This window comes from Ochotona curzoniae, unplaced genomic scaffold, assembly GCF_017591425.1.
Source record: "Ochotona curzoniae isolate NIBS_2020 unplaced genomic scaffold, NIBS_Ocur_1.0 scaffold_3208, whole genome shotgun sequence".
Classification (NCBI taxonomy): domain Eukaryota; kingdom Metazoa; phylum Chordata; class Mammalia; order Lagomorpha; family Ochotonidae; genus Ochotona; species Ochotona curzoniae.
In genome coordinates this window covers 52,795,702-52,803,857 of record NW_024467106.1, presented here as the reverse complement: position 1 = coordinate 52,803,857, position 8,156 = coordinate 52,795,702, and the positions used below count along the sequence as shown (strand labels likewise).

General features: G+C 50.2%; 1 protein-coding gene across 3 annotated transcripts in view; it reads left to right on the top strand.

Annotated features, from left to right (window-relative positions):
* Positions 1-1,125: 1,125 nt before the first annotated feature.
* The window catches only part of KDM4C (lysine demethylase 4C), a 281,603-nt gene continuing 274,572 nt past the window's right edge, over positions 1,126-8,156 (top strand). For all 3 annotated transcript variants that reach the window (XM_040963735.1, XM_040963734.1, XM_040963733.1), the window contains exon 1: positions 1,126-1,270. The gene's annotated coding sequence lies outside the window, so the exon portion shown is untranslated. The remainder of the gene's footprint in view (positions 1,271-8,156) is intronic.

Here is an 8,156-nt window from a genome sequence, read left to right as displayed (position 1 = left end):
GGGGTTGCAAGCTTTACTTGCTACAGTGTAGTGGTGGTCACTCAATCTGTGTTTGCAATACTCCCTGCATAGAGAAAAGAGTTGGAGAATTCAACACTGCTGATTTTTTTTAAAGTCGAAACCATTATATTGTGGCCAAAAACTCATCATATTTTACAGACCAGGCTAGCTTTATGGTGTTAAGATCTGCTAGTCTTTCTTAGATGAAAAAGACCTTAGAAGAAATGCCACAGCTTGGGCACTGAAGAAAGTTGAAAAAAAAATTAAGTTTTGCAAAACATCTGGTGCTCAGCCATCTGTGTGTGACAGTACACGGACTTAAGGTTTGTGCGGTTTCTTCTATCACACAATCGTCAAAGGAGGCAGAATTTCAGGGCAGAAGCAGGAAGTTTTTGGGAGCCCGGAGACACCTGCACTTCCAGTTACTCCAATTCTGGCCATCCTGGGGTTTCCCCAATGTTATGCGTGCACCTGCGAGGGGCTGGACTTGTCATGCATAGGAGTTTCGCTTCCGGAGACTAACAACACAGCCTTTGGCCGGAGGGGCGGGGACCCGTGGACACTGCGCCCACCCAGGGAATGAGGCAGAGGCTCCAGCCGAGGGGTGCGGGGAGCACTGGCCAGCAGGGAGCCCCGGCTTCCTCCTCAGGCTCGGCTGGGCAGTGCCAGGCCCCACCCATGGCAACGCCGCTCTGACGTCCGCCAGCCGGAGGCCGCCAATAGGCCGGAGGGTGGGGGAAGCCCAGGACGACGTGTGGCGCGTGGACTGCTTCGGGTCCAGCCCTGTGGGAACCCAGCAGGCGCTTCCGGACGAGGTCCCGGGCACCTGTCCTCCCTTCGGCTTCCGTTTATCTTCTTATGTTGGAAAGAAGGAGACGTCCGTTTCCACAATGACGCACGCTTTACAGAGCTAACTGGATCGCTGCGTGGCGTAGAACCCAAAGCCAGAGCAGTGCCCGGCACCTTTAAGTCGCGTGGAGCTCACGTGACTCCCTCTGTGCTGGGGGCCCCCGCGGTCACGTGACGACGCGCGCGCTCTCGCGCCCCGCGAGCCGGCCTGCGCCGTGCGCGCGCCCCGACCTCCCACCCACCCCCTGGACGGGAGGGTGCGGAGCGGCGCCCGGGGCCCTGTGCGCGTGCGCGGCCAACAGCTGTCACCCAGCGCGGAACAAGTCTAGCAAATTTCCCGAACCTCCCCGGGCCCGAGGCCGCCGTCCGTCCTCACAAGCCCCTCCTCGGGGTCGTGTGCTCGCCTCCGTCCGCGTTCCAGGTAACCGCTTTTCGGGGGACGCCGGGGGCGGCGGGGAGGGGGAGGGGCCCGGGCGGTCTTCCCGGCACCGCTCCGTGCCGCGCGGGGCAGCTGCGGGGCGCGGGCGTCGGGAGGAGCGGGGACGCCGCCGAGGAGACGCTCGGCTCCGTCCGGGGTCGCCGCCGACTGTCATGTTGCGGCTGCGGGGGTTGGGAGCCGCGGGCCCCGGTGTGACAGCCGGCTCCGGGCCTCCCGGGGGGTGCGGTGCCCGCGCTCGCCGGTCCTCGGGGAGCCGGAGCCGGACCCAGGGGGTCGCACTCGTAGCAGCTGAGGCGCACGCGGGGGGTCCCGGAATCCTGACTCCTTTCCGCTCCGGGCCAGGTCTGCGGCGGAGTCCGGGAAGGCCTGGCCTGCTGCGCCCCTCGGGGTTCTCCTTGCCCGGAGACTGGCACGCCCCGCGGGGGGTGCGAGTGGTGGGCTTCTCTCCATACCACCCGATCTCAGGCATGGTCCGCAGCCCGTCTTTGCGGGTTCCTTTTCATACGTCGTAGCTGTCTCGATTTCTTTTTCCGCCAGCCACCGGGGCCATTTCTTCCTTGCAGTGCTTACAGGAGCCACAATATGGTGTAAACAGTGGGTGCTTAATTAATGCGAGTTGAAGTGGGGCTCGCTGACTGCCAGGCACAGGATGTGGCATGTGGGTGGGGATGTTGCAGGAGGAAGCCAGGCTGACCCGGGCTCTGCGAACTGGTGCTTGAGGTGCTAAGCCTGCAGGGCTCGCCTAGGACGCTTTGCTCGGGGACTGGGAGCAGCCTGTGTGCCCCTGGGCTGCGCCGTGAAAATCCTGCGCTGTTGCTTTCGGTGGTGGGCGAGCCCCGGGAGGGGCTTTCTTAGGCTCCTTCTTCCGGGGAGAGGGCCAAACTTTTCTTTCTTTCTCTCCTCCTCTCTCCTCTCCTCTCCTTTATCTCCGCTCCCCGTTTCGATACATCTCCCTCTTGCTTGGTGATTTAAGCAGTGCGCAGAATTGCATCTTAGAATTGCAGTCGGTTTCGCTCAGCCAAGTGCAGGTTTCTTTTGGCCTCGATCTGCTTAGGTTCGCACCAGGCTGCGAGCCCATTTGGCAATTCGTTTTTTAAAAAATTCAATTTTAGTTTTTTCCCCCTAATACTGGGAAACTTGGCTTCTCTGTTTCTGCGAGCAGCGGTTGCTGATATTCTAATTTCGATTTGCTGCGGCTGAAAGTTAGTGAGTTTGATTTTTAAAGGTTTCCTTACGTAGCCATCGGTTCTACTTTGCGATTGCCATTCAGGTTTTCCTACCCTGCTGGTCTCTTTGCGACCTCCTGTGCTTTATTTTGAAATGTATTACGCAGTTGTTCGGGTGTATTATTTGCGGGGGGGGAGGGCTTTCAATTTTAGTGCTATGGAAAGTTTGCACATAAACTTGATAACACCTGGCAAACTTGGTAATACAATGAAATTTAAGACTTGTTTGATTTTTAACAGACTTTCTGCAGTGTGTTTTTAAACTTGCACACATGCTTCTTTAAAAAGCTGTAAAATCATTGCATAAGAATGTTTATTTTTCTGAAACTGAGCAGATATTTAAAGAGAAGTCCTTCGATTTCAGTGTCACTTTGTGGATTTAGAACCTGACTTTTTTCTCAGTGCTTTCACAGAATTGCTCAGGGCTAGGTTGAGTGCACCTGGGACTTGGAGACTTCTTGCCTTTCTTGTCCCCATTGTTTCGTAATTGCCTATTGACTAGCTTTTCTTTAACAAAATGACCGAGACTGTAGGACAGGCTCCCTCTCCACCACCTTGGTTGTAGTTCCGGTAACTCTGCCCGAGTCTGGTAACAGCCTGAGGTGCTCCACATTTGTTCTTATTTGTTTTTAAAAAGAAAACCTGTATTGAGATACAGTTAGTATATACATAGGGTGGTGGACCAACACTACAATCCAATTTAGAGGTTTTTTTTTTTTTGCCACACCTAAATGCAACCCTGTTCTTGTGTGCTGTCCCTACCCATTTCGCTCCAGTTCCCCTCCCCCCACCTTCCTGCGGGAGGCAACCAGTAATTTACTGTCTCAATAGATGTGCCTACGCTGGACATTTCATAGACGTGAATGATAGACCATGTAGTCTTGTGACAAGCTTCTTTGACTCAGTGTAACCCATGCTGCCCCTGTGTGAGCACTGAATGTTTCTGTTGTATGGATGTATTGCTTTTTTTTTTTTTTTGTTCATTCCTGTCGATGGGCTGAGTGCTGTGGTTTCTGAGCTGTTTCAGATAATGCTGCTGTGAGTGCTGGGGAACTAGTTTGTGTGTGGACACTTATTAGGTAATGGGATAGTCATGCAATTACTGAATTAAAAGCCTCTTTTTGTTGTTGTATAAAAAAGAAATCTTATTTGAAAGGCAGAGTTGCAGAGAGAGGGAAAGACAGAAATCTTCCATCAGCTGGTTCATTCCCAAATGAATACAACAGCCGTGGCTGGGCCAGCAGCAGGGGCCCAAGAACTGTTTTCCCAGCATGTTAGCAGGGAGCTAGCTCAGTCAGAAGAGGAACAGCTGGACCCAAACTGGACCCAAACCAGAGCCCATTTGGGATGTCAGTGCCGCATATGGTGGCCTGACTCATGCCAGTATGTTGGCTTTTTTTTTTTCTCTTCTTTCTTAAGATTGATTTTATTTTAAGGGCAAAGTGGTACAGAGAAGGGATTGAGACTTTCTATATACTGGTTCATCCCCCTAAGGTCCACAGCGACTGGACTGGGCAGGTGCAGAGCCAGACTCCTGGCTCCTGTGAAGTTGGTAGGGACTCCAGTGTTTGGGCCAGATGCACCAACCGGGAACAGGAAGTTGGAGTGGCAGTGCAGCAGCCAGGACGTGAGATGCCAGCATCATGGGAATGTGCCCCAAACTGCTGGGTCACAACTGCTGCCTCCAGCCGTCTTCTTTGAATGTGATAATTATTCTTGGGAAAAGTCTCTCCAGGCCTTGGAGGAGTCTGCTGGCCTTCCCCTACTCTGCTACCAAAAGCACTTCTCTGGAAACCAGAACTGTCTGTGGGGTTTTGTCCCGTGGCTGCTGCTGTGTTTTTATTTCTATATAGCATTAAGCTCATCAGCACTTTTGTTTGTGTACTCTGTTTTTACAGCCTCTGGTCATGCCTTGTCATTTGTTTGTTCTGTACCTATGCTGGGTTTGACAGTATCATTAAGCTCAATGACTAATATAGATGTCTCAATCTTAAAGAAAATTAGTATTTATTGCTTTCCTCCCATTCCCATTTCTGATACAAATTTCTTGAGATGTGCCATTGTTAAGGTGATATTATACCTTTTAATGTTTTTATCCCTACCAGTGTAGAAGGTGTTGCGATGCCTGAAATATAACTTTATTGGCTCATTGTCTTTGTGTTTCTCCCCATCCTCGAAGAATCTCTACAGTCCCCTGTCCCTGCCCTGTGGGATCCCTGGTGTATTGGAGGAGTTGTTGATCTTCTAAATCCACTCTTGATTGTCCTTATCCTGTCTGAATAATCTCTTTAAAGAACCTGTCTCCCTTCAAGGCCACTTTCATTGGAGACACTTTAATCTCCACCTTTAATGCTTTGCCCAGCCATTAATCCCAACTTTTCAGTTCTCTGGATGGGCTTGGAATGCTACTTACATTCCTGTTCCTTCCTTCTAAAACACTGCCCTGATCTGCATATCTTGGCCTGGTAAATTCCATCTCATCCGTTGGAAAGCTCAGCTTTCACTTGAGTCCCCCTCAAGGCTGCGCGCTGGCTATAGTGGCTATAGTAGCATTCTGTAACTTCCTGTAGCCTTAAAGCGATCATGCATGTGTTTGACACTGCTTCCTCCCCTCTCCTGTGAATGCATATTCTTAGTATTTTCAGCTATTAGTATTATTAAAAAAAATACATGTCAAAATCTGGAAAACAGAAGTTAGAGGGAAAATCAGTTATTGCCATTTTCGTTTTGGTGAATAAAATATTTATAATCTGGTTGAACTTTTAAGTATAGTGTCATGATCAAATTTGTTACTTTTTAATATGTTTTAAATCACCCAGAGATGTCTAGGAAACAGTTTTGAAGTAAAGGTGATTCCTAGAGAATAGGATGTAACATCCGAGGCTGTTATGGTATGCTAAATAACTAATTTCTCCCCCTTTTTTTCCTCCTGAAAAATGTCCTGATTAGCACATTTGTGTGTTTCTTGGTGTAAAGATTTCCCTGGCTCAGTTGTTCATTATTTGCATGTTTGTTCTCAAAGGGGTTTTTATTCTGCCTAGTGGTGGGTTTGTTTCCTCAGTAGGCTAGTACTTACTGTGTGCCATACGCTAGGTTAAAGGTGGCACACACAGCAGCGGACACAATGGGCTGCTGAATCCCTGCTATTGTGTGGAAGTGGGTTTTTTTTTAAAGATAGTGGGTGGTGGGTGTTTATACTATTGCACTTGATTTTCAGATGCAGTTGCTTCAGCTGCGGTATTGAGTAATGCGGAGTCTTTTAAGTTTATTCTAGATTCTTCTGGATTTGCACTTACTGTGTATTACTGTGGATGAATATTTAAGGAGCCTTATATAATTAGAAGCCCCTTTGCTAATCATTATCTTCATATTCTCATTTAGAAGTAGGTGTAAGTTTGCCATCTCTGGTAGCTATAGTAAACATTATGGTCTTTCCTCTCAGCTCTGCTTCTTGAGATTTCTCAACCTGAGTCACACCATTCTGGTTTTTTTTTTTCTTTTTATGATTTTTACACAGATGATTAGGGCTTAAAGGGCCAAGTGCTACAGGAAAGTGGGTAAGACTATTATTTCCACATTCTACTTTTTCCTTCCTGTGTCTGGGGGGAAGAGGGAGATTAAGGGAGAAGCCACACCTACCCTCTCAACCATCCCAGGGTCTTCAATGTGTGTCATGCCCTGAGGGCTCTGCTTAAGTGGTTTTGATAGTTCAACAGTTCTGATTTCAATCTCACCATTCCAATCACAGTGAAATCTCTTTAGAATCCACTGGCTGACTTAGTCCACCTTAGTGTCTTCACTTGCCCAGGTTTTTACTGCCAACACTTAGCTGGGGTGGTGAATCAATTTGTTCTGTCCTCTATGTGGTACCAGGTGTCCAGTGTACTGCCAAAACCTCTATGTGCACCTGGATATACTGTCCACTGCTCTGTCAGATCACAGAATCTGTAGTTCTTTCCATGGTTGGGATCCTGAGTCTAGTGATTCAGTAGGTAAGATTCTGAGAGAAACTTCATCTGAGGTGATCCCAGACCACATTCTTGTGTGTGCATGCCAGTACAGGGTCTGGCACAGACTGTCGTCCCATCAACCTCTGTGTATGCTGGTGGTTGCAGTTGCTGGGTTAGTTTTGTTTTGAGCCCTGTCTTCCACACGAACCAATGGGTATTGCAGTCCAGTCCAATATTGCCCACCACACACTTGGCCCTAAAGCAAACCAGTTCGAGCTGCAGCCTAGTTTGAGCAATAACCACCACCAGGCCTGCGCCCTGCCCTGGTTCCTGTGCTTGCCAGTATGTATAGCAGACTGGTCCAGTTTGTCCCACATCCCATTCAGCTTTCCTATATGTCAGTGGGTATTGAAGCCTGGTTCAACCCAACTAGCCCTACTATCCAGTCCACTCACATGCCAGCAGGTGTCACTCTGTTTAGCCATACCTTCCCCAGTCCTGGTTCTCATGCTCACCAGATGGAGTAGGAACCCAAAAGGGAGGTGCCCACTGTTTCCCTATTGAGCCTATTCCCACTCCTGGATCATGCACTGTTCAGGTGGTTCTGCAGTTTGGCTTGACAGAATTAGCCCACCAGTGTCAGCATCTGTCAGCTGATGCTGTGTCAGAACTCAACCAACCCACATCCACTCTAGCTTATGCATGCACCGGTAAGAACAGTCACCCAACTTGCCTTTTCCCTGATCCAGCTCACATGAGGCCGTCAGGTTGTACATCTGCCCAGTCTGGTCTGCTCCCATCCTAACTCATGCTCTTCAATGGGAATGGTGATCCAGCAGGGGAGACCCATGCAGCCTCACTACCGGCTTTGCCTCCTCCCCTCCTGGGTCTTGTGTGTGCTGTGGCCCAGTCTAGCATGGCCTGCCTCATCTCGGCTTTTGCCAGTGGGTGCTTTAACCTGGGCTGGCCCGGCCCACCCCCAGTTACAGCTCACGCTGGTGGGGGCTACAGCCCAGCCTAGCTGGCACCCAGTCCCAGCCATAATGTATATTGGCATGTGTTGCGACTGAACCTGGTCCAACCCACACTCTATTCTGGTGCTCGGATTCACCAGTGGACGATGTGAATTGACCCTACCCTTCCTGGTTCACCCCGACCTGCACCAAATGTATGCCGTTGGGTACCTTTCCCTGGCTTGGTCTGGGCTGTTCCCTATCATGGTTGTTGTGCTCACCTGCAGGGACTGTGTCCTGCCAGAGGAGTTGCCCAAGCTCCTCCATCAGACCCTCTTCCAGTGCCAGATCTCGTGCACACCAGTGTGTCCATGGGCCAGCCCTACTCAGTCCACCTCCTGTCCTAGCAGGAACAATGGATTTTACTGACTGGCTTTCAACCCATTCAAGTGATTATTGTTGGATGTTACAGCCCAGCGTAGTCTGGTCTACACGCAGACACAGCTCACACCTGGCTCAGCGGGGGCAAAAATGTAACCTAACTCATCCTATACCTACCCTGGTTCTCATGAGCACCAGTGGGTGCTGGAGTCTAGCCCAACCTGGCACACTTAGCCCCAATCCACACTTGTGCCAAAGGACACTGCAGCCATGTCCAGACCAGAATGTGGTTCCCATTCCAGCCCCCACACTTACCAGTGGAAACCACAACCCAGCCAAGGCATCCCCTTATCTCCCC